We start from the raw sequence: 13,709 nt of genomic DNA on the forward strand, positions 1-13,709 counted from the left end.
TTCTTAATATACCTCAAAGGACAAAATATCATCAAGGGTTGGCAACATGTAAGGGGGAAAGTAAACAAGCAAAATGAAAATGAAAATACTTGTTTTTAGGATGTTGGTTCATAAGTGAGAGTATTATTTGTGAGTGCTGGAACACAGATATTTCATTTAACAATAGATTTTTTAGTTTGTCTTTGAAGTTGTGATTAGTGAGGAACGTAATGGAATGAGGAAGTTCATTCCACGCTCTTCCAGCTTAATATGTAAACAATGATTCGAAAAGCACTAGTGTCTGCTTTGGAAGCTCAAGTTTTGATTTTCTCCTTGTTTTATAATCATATATTTCCCTTCTGAATTTTAATTTCTGGAATAGTTTTTCATGTGTTTTGGTTTGTAAAAGATTATGAATGTAACAACACAGTTGTATGGCAATTATTTTATCTATTTATTTAATTTATTTTGATGAGACAATTTAATTTGATTTTAAAGAAAAGGCAATGGAAATAAGTTGGTATTGGGTACTTGCATGAACATGAATTATACATTTCCTATCCTTTATTATTTCCTTTCTTTGTCATAATTTTCCTTTTATTCAACCTAACCTGTCTATACGGAACGCCATGGACAAGCAATGCCTACACCATCCATGGGCATTTTTCATGACGGACATCCTCAGGCAGTCTACTATTACCAGGCAGAAATATTTATTACCATTCTACGAGGGAGACATGCAGACATTTTTAAGTACTATTTCAAGGAGAGACTCGTCACCACCAATTTGAGGGAGACATGCAGACATTTCTAATTATTACTACACGGAGACTACCTTTTACAGGAAGGATGTAATCAACCATACATTTCCCAGTATAGCGGACTATACACTATCAACGACACCTAGTGATGGAGCTAGATACAATTTCCCTCCACACTGTTTGCAGTTCAAACAACAACTTTTCCCCATCTCCCAAGTTCTACGGGTAATTTACCACATTTTTTACATTGCCCCAATGCAGTCAAGACGACAAGCAATCCAGAAAGAAGAAGAAGCATAGAAGACATACATTCTACAAACAGCAGTTCCGGTTACAAACAATAATTACAAAATTGTGCTACAGTGTTTCTACACATATACATGCCAGCTCCTATCATGTGTATATATTTGGTCATCTAACATGCATTATGGGAAACAGTACTTTTCCATAGCCCTTATACACATTTTCAGTTTTGTGCCATGCATGAGAACCAGTTTTATATGCATTCAAGTTTACATTATATTACAAGGAAGCGACAAGCGCCAGTGGTGTCAATTGACCAGTGCATCAACTAGTGCATATTTGTTTTTTATGAAGAAGCTTTTACAATGGATATCCAATTGCACATACAAGCTATAACAAGCATAACTACAGCACTTTCAAACATTGCAGAAAGTATGCTTTAGTTTTATGCAAATGTTTCTCCCAAACAGTTAATTGTGTTTCACCAACATGGTACATAGTTAAAAATACAATTGTACATTGGACATTTTCTGATATTTTCAATCAGAGTAGACAGTTGGTAAGATACTGCAAGATTATTTTTTTTTGTGTGTGCAGTCATACAATGGTATTCACCAAGCCATATATATGTATACAGTGTACAGATTAACGTAGAAAAGAAAATTGAACGCTATAGTTATGTTTTACCAGCGACAGTTATCAGTGTAACCAATTATATGCATTGAATATTGTATTATAATACATTGGAATGTGCAACGTAGCCGTGCAAGTTCATATATTCAACGATGTTAGGAGTGAACTGGCTACGTAGTTAGCTCAACGTATTACACAGGCTTTAACACAAGACAAAACATTAAGATATATATATTGTGTCAATATTTTACATGCCTATTTAGGACGAATGTGACTATTCACATTTTATAGACTTACGTGTGTACCCTTGTCAGGGTTTGGAGCTTATTTACGGGCTCCAATTTTAAGAAACAGTGGGAGCTATGTTTTGTTTTGCGAAGACGCTCCAGCCATTTGCCTCGCTGGCGACACAGAGTAGAAACCGCTTGACGAGGCATCACAGACTATTGACTAAGCGCTGGTGGATGAGCAATTCTACATAATAAACATTACGTACGCACAAATGTGGTACATTAAGAGTTTTATCGCTTAACGACACGAACTTTTGTGATTTCTAGTCTTATAATAGTACATATTATTGTTTTTCAAATCGTATAAACATACGAATTTGTTAGTATTAATGGTATTATTCGTTATAATGTTTAGGGAATGAAAATTTTCTTTTTTTCGGGATGCGGCAAACAACAGACAGTTATGGTGGATTTCTTTTGTATGTTTGATTTTTTAAGAAAATATATGGAATTGGCGAACCTGAGTCATGTCAAGCTTTGCGATTTGACTTTTAAATTTTCAATGGAGAAAATTTTTCTCCGTCGGGGCGAACGTATCAATCCCTAGGATTGTATGTTTATTTTATTAAGTCTCTCTGAACGCTTCATGTTGACCAGGGCATTCACTTGTTTTTCTCAGCTGTCTCAAGCCTCTTAGGCATGTTTACAATGCATTGTGTTGTGCCATGCAAACCTCCTGAGCATTCAGGAACAGGTAACACTTCTGGTTTTAGAGTCAGCGATTTGCATGGTAGCAATTATATTAAACACACGATTCGGCGATTCGGCATTGAGGAAGAGCTCGATGGCCAGGGAATATAGAGGTGAGACAAGCTGGGAGGTGACTGACTTTGGAGATTCAGTGGAGAGGGAGAAGGTGGTCAGCAAGGCAGTAGGTGAGGAGTAGAACAACGCTCTGGTCGACTAATAGGAGAGAAGCTTACAGAGGACTTCGCTATTTTCATTCAGCTAAAGACTTCAGATAGACAGGTAATTATCCTACATCCAGCCATGATACAGGTTCAACGGTTCGCAAAACCCAACGAGTGACCATTGTCTTTTAGTAGTTTAATTCCTTTGTGTAATTTGTACCTTTCGCATGCCAAGCGATAACTCGTCATGTCAATGACGAGTGGTCTCATCAAGAGGATGAATGATGAGTAGTTTACATCACCCCATCAATTAACTGGTTCAGATCCCTTCATTCTATAGAATGACACGGTATTTCGGCTGTAAGAATGGTATATAGGAGAGGAGCTAGAATGGATCCCTGTGGGGCACCAGTTTCTTATGGCAAGGTGTGAGAGAGAAGGGTAAAGGTAAAAGGTAAAGTGTTCCCCTGTGCATAGCACCACGCCATGAAGGCGTATAGGGGGTGTGGGGGTAACGCCCCACACTTTCTTGATCCGGTCGTGAGTGGGGGTGATGTGATCAGGGTGAACATGAGAGAGAAGGGTCGTGGCAGCATTTATGTATACTCTGTTGTCGTTTGTTCAGATACGATCTAAACCATCGGAGAGCAGGAGTTGTAAAATTGTAGTATGAGGGTCATTCAAATGAAACCCGGTCACTAGTGTAATCAGTGTATTAAGTGAAAAATGTAGTTATACACATTACACGTACTCAAAAATGTAGATACACACCGTACATATACTCAAAAATAATCGCCAAAACTGTTTGCACATTTATCCATTGCGACACAAGCCGGTCGATACCATCCTTGAAAAAGCTAGTAGCCTGCTCTCGGATCCAGGCCTGGACCCATTCAAACACTTCGTCGTCCGATGCGAATCGATGTCCGCGAATAGCTTGTTTGAGAGGTCCAAAAACATGGAAATCACACGGGGAAAGGTCTGGACTGTACGGTGGATGTTCCAGCGTTTCCCACCGGAACTGCTGCACTTTCGTCTTCACCGCATTGGCCCCCCTCCATGCAGGACTGCCTTGACGGGGCGAGGGGGCTTAGTAGGGAAGTCAATTTTCATCTCGTCATTTCACCCATTCTTCATATCCATATCTCACGTTTTTCACCATTCCATCACGTCATTCATCTCCATATCTTTGACCTCCCTCTAAGAAACTTATGTAGGGAGGTCATTTTCATCTCATCATTTCACTCATTCTTCACATCCATATCTCACTTTTTCACCATTCAATCACGTCATTCATCTCCATATCTTTGATCTCCCTATAACTAAGGGTCCTGCTAGAGGAGACAACCTCGATAAAAAACCCCTATCCCAAGGTGTGAGTTGCACGTGCCGATGGGACAGTGTTGGCTGCAGGGGTAGGTGCAGTCGCGAACCTGGCCTCATGGATTTCGGTTTGGTCCTCGAGTAGCTTCCATTTTTGGGGGTAGGCCTTCCTCGGCATAGAGGGCATGTCGAGGCGACAATTTATGGACCCTCCTATATAACATTATTTTGTATATGGGTACAAAAAACAACTCAAACGGGGGGAAACCCCCAAAACGAGCGCGGCCTTCGAGCCCGCTCTAATTAGTGGAAAAGACAAGTAACGTGCCACGTTACCTTGTTATCAGTATTGTTGAGAAGACCGATAGTAACGATGTTTCTGCAACAACAAAGAAACACGGAGCTGCTACATTGAAGGACTTGTCACCATTCCTTATCAAGAAACAGCTAGACTACGCCGCTGGTTCCGATGTTCCAGAAATAAAGAAGCTGAGAAACGGGAGTCTACTTATCCAGACCAGCACAGATCGCCAGACCAACAACCTTTTAAAGTTAAGATTTTTCGGCCAGTTCACTGTTAATGTTGAACCCCATCGTCAACTTAACAGTAGTAAAGGTGTGATTCGCCACTGGGATCTGCTAAATGCTGAGGAGGAAGAGATCCTTGAAGCACTCTCAGACCAACATGTCACCGCAGTGCAGCGAATCAAGACGCGAAAATCCGGAGAACATGTGCCAACTGCTTCGATTATACTAACGTTCCAAACAACCACTCTCCCAGATATTGTACGGGCTGGATATTTGAGACTAAAAGTCCGACCATACATCCCTAACCCGATGCGCAGTTTCAAATGCCAGCACTTTGGCCACACTCAGCCTTCCTGCAAGACCACTACCGCCCTTTGTGGTAAGTGTAGTCTGCCTGATCATGGGACCGAACCTTGTTCTTCTGGTCCCAAGTGCATTAATTGCAAAGGCGAGCACCCAGTCTGGCATCGTGACTGCCCCTCTTTCCAACAAGAGAAGAAAATCAGAGTTGGTCGTTAAAGAGACAATCTCTGCTGGCGAAGCAAAACAACGTCTCCGCGAAAGTATACGCACCAGTTTACCTGTGCCATTCGCTACAGTTGCTGCAGCTGCTCTTACCCGTCGCAGTGAGGGTGTACAAACCAGCGACGTGTCCACTCAAACTACAACGCTTCCCGTAGAGGCTCGCCCTGCTTCGAGGAAACCAGCAACCACGCCTCGCTCCACAGAGAAGAAGACGAAGCAGGTCTACAGAAAAGAATACTTTCTGAAATCCAGTAGCTCTCCAGTCAGGGCGGCATCGACCACCCTGAAACTTAAAGCGCAGCTGAAAGCTTCCCGGCGGGCGCTCAAAGCACCCGCCCCCACTGCCCCTTCTTCATCCCCTTCACCCTCTGTGTCCTTACCCGAGGACATGATATAGGACGAAGCCGCGGATGAAGAATTTATCAAGGTGACAGGGCCTAGAAACAGAGTACGCTTTAAAAGGTAACTATAATACCTCCAGCTATGGCTTATTGTCTCCAATGGAACCTTAACGGTTTCCGTACACATCTCGAGGAACTGCAAATCTTAATATCTGAATTTGACCATGCCATCACATGTCTCCAAGAGACACATTTTCGTCCAAATGAATTAGTGATTCTAAACGGATACACGCTTTACCGCACCGACAAGCTTCCTGAAGGTCGTCGTGCACACGGTGGTGTTGCAATCGGTGTTAGAGATACCATCCACTCTACACCAATCTTTCTCACCACCCCCCTCCAAGCTGTCGCCGTGCGGGTCCATTTACCACAGCCAATATCTGTGTGCTGTGTCTACATCACAAAAGAGGAGCGATTCTCTCTTGAGAACCTCCTTTGTATATTCGAACAACTTCCGTCTCCTGTAGTTCTTTTGGGCGATTTTAATTCCCACCATCGTTTGTGGGGCTCCGTTCGTACAGAGCCCTGGGGTCAAATTGTAGATCAATTCCGTGAGGCATCAGGTTTAACGTTGCTGAATGATGGAACTCCCACATATTTCAGTCCTTCCTCTGGCACATATTCTGCGTTGGACTTGTCCTTCTGCAGTCCCAGCCTTGCTCCTTGGAGCGTTCATCCTAATCTCTGTGGGAGTGATCACTTCCCTCTCATTCTTACCTTCGAACATCTTCAGCAATCACGTGAACAACACCCTCACTGGAATCTCAGTCGGCCGACTGACAAGCCTTCGAGCGTGCAGTGGACCTTGAAGTCGATCTAGCGTCGACTTTGCCAGCCATCGACGCCTTAGATATATTTGTGTCAAGTGTGCATCATGCTGCACGCACCTCCATTCCACATCCCAGTGGACCTGCGAGGCGACGCCCAGTCCCCTGGTGGACTGCGGAGATCAGTGCAGCCATCAAGGACCGCAATCATGTCCTAGATCGATTCAATAGGAACCACACTGCCGCAAACGTCGAGCAGTTCCGCATTAAGCGTGCCCGTGCCCGTCGGCTTATTCGAGCCAGTAAGAAGGCGTGCAGGGTCCAATACGTGTCTTCTCTGACAGCAGGCTTCGTCGAAAGCCGTTTGGACCAAAGTACGTCGCATCCAGGGGGGTGCATCTACTCCTCTGAGCGCTCTTGAGCACGATGGGACGTTGTACACTGATTCCGGAGACATTGCTAATGTCTTGGCCACGTAGTTTTCTGATGCGTCTAGCTCTGAAAATTATGAACCACGTTTCCGCAGTGAGAAGGACCGTCAGGAACGACGCCCTCTAATTTTTCGAAGTCATAACACCGAGCCTTACAACTCACCATTCACTGAACGGGAGTTCGATCAGGCGCTAAGAGATTCTAAGAATACAGCTCCTGGAGTGGACAAGATCCACTATGAGATGCTTCGTCATCTGCCCATTGGAGCCAAAAATTTCCTTTTGGCGGTATTCAACAGGCTTTGGTTGGAGGACTTTTTCCCCACTTGTTGGAAAGAAGCTATTATTGTTCCCATCCTGAAACCAGGTAAACAACGCACCGCAGCCTCGAGTTATAGGCCTATTGCCTTAACTAGCTGTGTGTGCAAGTTGATGAAACGCATGATCAACAAGCGTCTCACCTGGTTTTTGGAGGAAAACTCATTGATAAGTAATTTTCAATGTGGTTTTCGCTCCAACCTTTCCACACTGGACCATCTGGTTCAGCTGGAAACACATATTCAGGATGCATTCCTCAACAAGGAACATTTAGTTGCAGTTTTCTTTGACCTCCAAAAAGCATATGACACAACGTGGCGCTTTAGCATCCTAAAGCAGCTCCATTCTTGGGGCGTCCGTGGCCATATGGCGTACGTTATTGAAAATTTCATATCAGATCGCTTTTTCCGCGTACGTGTTGGGAACTCCTTTTCGGATCTTCACGAACAAGAGAACGGTGTCCCGCAGGGCAGCGTACTTAGTGTGACTCTGTTTGCCATAGCAGTAAACAGTGTTATGGCAAACATTCTTTCCCCAGTACATGGCCTCCTCTATGTCGACGACCTCACGATCTTTTGTCGCTCACGGAATCTCGCGTCAGCTTCTCGTCAACTCCAACAGACGATAAACCGTTTGGTTGAGTAGTCCTCCGAAACAGGTTTCACCTTCTCATCCGAGAAATCAGTGTGTGTTCACTTTTGTCGTCTGCGTACATGTCATTTAGATCCTGACCTGTACATGGGGAAGTCTCCCCTGTGCTTCGTGAATGAGGTCCGCTTCCTGGGCCTCATTTTCGATAAGAAATTAACATGGCTACCTCACCTTCGCCAGTTAAAGTTCTCTTGTCTTCGAGTTCTCAACATTTTACGCGTTTTATCTCATACTTCTTGGGGTGCTGATAGGACGGTATTGCTTCGTCTATACCGTGCACTCATCAGGTCGAAGATAGTTTATGGATGTGTTGTGTATTCTTCTGCTCGCCCATCTAGACTTCGCATCCTAGACACTGTCCACCATGCTGGTATACGTGTGTGCACTGGTGCCTTTCGGACCAGTCCAGTCGCCAGTTTGTATGTAGAGGCATCTGAGCCGTCCCCCCTCCATGTAGGACTGCCTTGACGGGGCGAGGGGGCTTAGTAGGGAGGCCAACTTCATCACATCCTTTCACCCATTCTTCACATCCATATCTCACGTTTATCACCATTCCATCACGTCATTCATCTCCATATCTTTGACCTCCCTATTAAGTAAGGTAGGGAGGTCATTTTCATCTCATCATTTCACTCATTCTTCACATCCATATCTCACGCTTTCACCATTCCATCACGTCATTCATCTCCATATCTTTGACCTCCCTATAACTAAGGGTCCTGCTAGAGGAGACAACCTCGATAAAAAACCCCTATCCCAAGGTGTGAGTTGCACGTGCCGATGGGACAGTGTTGGCTGCAGGGGTAGGTGCAGTCGCGAACGTGGCCTCGGGGATTTCGGTTTGGTCCTCGAGTAGCCTCCATTTTTGGGGGTAGGCCTTCCTCGGCATAGAGGGCATGTCGAGGCGACAATTTATGGACCCTCCACAATAAATATTTTTTGTATATGGGTTCAAAAAACAACAACCGGCGGGAAACCCCCAAAACGAGCGCGGCCTTCGAGCCCGCTTCAAATAGTGGAAAAGACAAGTAACGTGCCACGTTATCTTGTGATTAGTATTGTGCAGAAGACCGAGAGTACCGATGCATCTGCAACAACAAAGAAACATGGAGCTGCTACATTAAAGGACTTGTCACCATTTCTGCTCAAGAAACAGCTAGACTACGCCGCTGGTTCAGACGTACCAGAAATAAAAGAGCTGAGAAACGGGAGTCTACTGATCCAGACCAGCACAGATCGCCAGACCAACAACCTTTTGAAGTTAAGATCTTTGGGCCACTTCACTGTTAATGTTGAACCCCATCGTCAACTTAACAGTAGTAAAGGTGTGATTCACCACTGGGATCTGCTAAATGCTGAGGAGGAAGAGATCCTTGAAGCACTCTCAGACCAACATGTCACCGCAGTGCAGCGAATCAAGACGCGAAAATCCGGAGAACTTGTGCCAACTGCTTCGATTATACTAACATTCCAAACGACCACTCTCCCAGATATTGTACGGGCTGGATATTTGAGACTTAAAGTCCGACCATACATCCCTAACCCGACGCGATGTTTCAAATGCCAGCACTTTGGGCACACTCAGCCTTCCTGCAAGGCCACTACCGCCCTTTTGTGGTAAGTGTAGTAAGCCTGATCATGGGACCGAACCTTGTTCTTCAGGTCCCAAATGCATTAACTGCCAAGGCGAGCACCCAGTCTGGCATCGTGACTGCCCCTCTTTCCAACAAGAGAAGAAAATCAGAGAGTTGGTCGTCACAGAGAAAATCTCTGCTGGCGAAGCAAAACAACGTCTCCGTGAAAGCATACGCACCACTTTACCTGTGCCATTCGCTACAGTTGCTGCACCTGCTCTTACCCGTCGAAGTATAGGTGTACAAACCAGCGACGTGTCCACTCAAACTACAACACTTCCCGTAGTAGCCCGCCCTGCTTCGAGGAAAACAGCAACCACTCCTCGCTCCACAGAGAAGAAGTTCAAGCAGGTGCATAGCAAAGATTTCTTTCTCAAGTCCAGTAGCTCTCCAGTGAGGGTGGCGGCCACCACCCTGAAACTTAAGGCGCAACTGAAAGCTGCCCGGCGGGCGCTCAAAACACCCGCCCCCCACTCCCCTTTCTTCATCCCCTTCGCCCTCTGTGTCCTTACCCGAGGACATGATACAGGACGAAGCCGCGGATGAAGAATTTATCAAGGTGACAGGGCCTAGAAACAGAGTACGCCTCAAAAGGTAACTATAATACCTCCCGCTATGGCTTATTGTCTCCAATGGAACCTTAACGGTTTCCGTATGCATCTCGAGGAACTGCAAATCTTAATATCTGAATTTGACCCTGCCATCATATGTCTCCAAGAGACACATTTTCGCCCAAATGAATCAGTGATTCTCAACGGATACACGCTTTACCGCACCGACAAGCTTCCTGAGGGTCGTCGTGCACACGGTGGTGTTGCAATCGGTGTTCGAGATAACATCCACTCAACGCCAATCTTTCTCACCACCCCCCTCCAAGCTGTCGCCGTGCGGGTCCATCTACCACAGCCAATATCTGTGTGCTGTGTCTACATTACAAGGGAGGAGCGATTCTCTTTTGAGGACCTCCTTTCTATATTCGAGCAACTTCCGTCTCCTGTAGTTCTTTTGGGCGTTTTTAATTCCTACCATCGTTTGTGGGGCTCCGTTCGTACAGAACCCCGGGGTCAAATTGTAGATCAATTCCGTGAGGCATCAGATTTAACGTTGCTGAATGATGGGACTCCCACATATTTCAGCCCTTCCTCTGGCACATATTCTGCGTTGGACTTGTCCTTCTGCAGTCCCAGCCTTGCTCCTACCACATCTTGGAGCGTTCATCCTGATCTCTGTGGGAGTGATCACTTCCCTCTCATTCTTACCTTCGAACATCTTCAGCAATCACGTGAACAACACCCTCACTGGAATCTCAGTCGGGCCGACTGGGAAGTCTTCGAGCGTGCAGTGGACCTTGAAGTCGATCTTGCGTCGACTTTACCACCAATCGACGCCTTAGATGTCTTAGTGTCAGGAGTGCATGATGCTGCACGCACCTCCATTCCACATCCATGTGGAACTGCGAGGCGAAGCCCAGTCCCCTGGTGGACTGCGGAGATCGGTGCAGCCATCAAGGACCGCAATCATGCTCTCGATCGATTTAATAGTAACCACACTGCCGCAAACCTCGAGCAGTTCCGCATTAAACGTGCCCGTGCCCGTCAGCTCATTCGAGCCAGTAAGAAGGCGTGCTGGGTCCAATACGTGTCTTCTCTGACGAAGCAGGCTTCGTCGAAAGCCGTTTGGACCAAAGTACGTCGCATCCAGGGGGTGCATCTACTCCTCTGAGCGCTCTGGAGCAAGATGGGACGTTGTACACAGATTCCGGAGACATAGCTAATATCTTGGCCACACAGTTTTCTGGTGCGTCTAGCTCTGTAAATTATGAACCACGTTTCCGCCGTGAGAAGGAACGTCAGGAACGACGCCCTCTCGTTTTTCGAAGTCATAACACCGAGCCATACAACTCTCCATTCACTGAACGGGAGTTCGATCAGGCACTTCGAGATTCTAAGAACACATCTCCTGGAGTGGACAAGATCCACTATGAGATGCTTCGTCATCTGCCCATTGGAGCCAAACATTTCCTTTTGGCGGTATTCAACAGGCTTTGGTTGGAGGACTCTTTCCCCACTTCCTGGAAAGAAGCTATTATTGTTCCCATCCTGAAACCAGGTAAACAGCGCACCGCAGCCTCGAGTTACAGGCCTATTGCCTTAACTAGCTGTGTGTGCAAGTTGATGGAACGCATGATCAACAAGCGTCTCACCTGGTTTTTGGAGGAAAACTGCTTGATAAGTAATTTTCAATGTGGTTTTCGCTCCAACCGTTCCACACTGGACCATCTGGTTCAGCTGGAAACACACATTCAGGATGCATTCCTCAACAAGGAACATTTAGTTGCAGTTTTCTTTGACCTCCAAAAAGCATATGACACAACGTGGCGTTTTGGCATCTAAAGCAGCTCCATTCTTGGGGCGTCCGTGGCCATATGGCGTACTTTATTCAAAACTTTTTATCTGATCGTTTATTCCGCGTACGTGTTGCGAACTCCTTTTCGGATCTTCAAGAACAAGAGAACGGTGTCCCACAGGGCAGCGTATTAAGTGTGACTCTGTTTGCCATAGCTGTGAACAGTGTTATGGCGAGCATTGTTGGCCCTGTACATGGTCTTCTGTATGTAGACGACCTCACGATCTTTTGTCGCTCACGGAATCTCGCGTCAGCTTCTCGTCAACTCCAACTGACGATAAACCGTTTGGTTGAGTGGTCCTCCCAAACAGGTTTCACATTCTCATCCGCGAAATCCGTGTGTGTTCACTTTTGTCGTCAACGTACATGTCATTTCGATCCTGACCTGTACATGGAAAAATCTCCCCTGTGCTTCGTGAATGAGGTCCGCTTCCTGGGCCTCATTTTCGATAAGAAATTAACATGGCTACCTCACCTTCGCCAGTTAAAGTTCTCTTGTCTTCGAGTTCTCAACCTTTTACGTGTTTTATCCCATACTTCGTGGGATGCTGATAGGACGGTACTGCTTCGATTGTATCGTGCACTCATCAGGTCGAAGCTTGATTATGGATGTGTTGTGCATTCTTCTGCCCGCCCATCTAGACTTCGCATCCTAGACACCGTCCACCATGCTGGTATACGTGTTTGCTCTGGTGCTTTTCGGACCAGCCCTATCGCCAGTTTGTACGTAGAGGCATCTGAGCCGTCGCTGTCTCTGCGAAGACAGCGGCTGGTAGTGAACTACTTCCTCCATCTTCGCTCGATGCCTTTACATCCCTCATTTCACACCATCTCAGACATGAATAGGCTGGAAAGGTATCGGCTCCATTCTAGTGTCACTAGACCATTTGGTGTTCGTGCAGACGAGATCCTGTCAGCACTTGGTGTTGACAGTGATCTTCCTGGCGTCTCTCCACTCATTCCGCCTCTCCCTACCTGGGAGTTTCCTGCACCTTCCATCAATTTTTCTCTAACTGCACTTCCAAAAGCAGAAACACCAATGGTTGGAATCAGTTGGTTGCGCCTTCGTCCTAGACTCTCAAAGTTCCAGTTACTCGCTTCATCCTGCGTGTTCCATCTTTACGGCAGAGTTATACGCCATTCTAAAGGCACTGGACTTTGCAGACGTCAATGGTCTGAAGAAAGTCCTTGTGTGCAGTGATTCGACCAGCGTGTTGCAGACCCTGGATTCGCCGTATTCCCGGCATCCGGTAGCGCAACGCATATTCAGACGGCTTGTGTCCTTATCAGCCAGTGCGGATGTACACTTCTGTTGGGTCCCTAGCCACGTGGGCATCCAGAGGAACGAAGCAGCTGATGCTGCCGCCAAGTCTGCTGATGCAGATGGCGACGTTCTCGTCCACCTTTTGCCTGCTAGCGACCTGCAGAACGTGTTCCGTTGTCGCCTTCTTGACACTTGGCAGGCCGAGTGGGATACGGAGACGGGGAACAAGCTTCACGCTATTAAGCCCACCATAGGTGCTTGGCGTTCCTCATCCCGTCCCTCTCGGCGAGAAGAAGTTATTCTTACCCGCATGCGTATAGGACACAGCCGTCTAACGCATGGTCACCTGCTCCAAGGGCTGGACCCTCCGTTGTGTCGTGCTTGTAATGTTATTTTAAGCATCCGACACATTATCGTTGAATGTGTCGATCTTGCTTACCTCCGGCAGACTTTTAACCTTTCCGGCTGTTTGTCATACCTCTTGGGTGATGACAGCAGTATTTTATCCCATGTTTTTAGGTTTTTGCGAAGAGCTGGACTCTTCCACCGTCTGTAAGGAGGTTTTTAGTTTGTTTTTTCTGACTTTTTAATGTGTCGTGTTTGTCTCGTGCAGGTCTCTTTACAACCTTGCACTTTGTTTTTTCCAAGGGGCTATCTACACTCCTTTTTTAAATTTTAAGTCAGAATTTTAGATAAGGGGACAT

This window comes from Lepisma saccharinum, chromosome 12 (assembly GCF_977018435.1).
Source record: "Lepisma saccharinum chromosome 12, izLepSacc3.1, whole genome shotgun sequence".
Lineage (NCBI taxonomy): Eukaryota > Metazoa > Arthropoda > Insecta > Zygentoma > Lepismatidae > Lepisma > Lepisma saccharinum.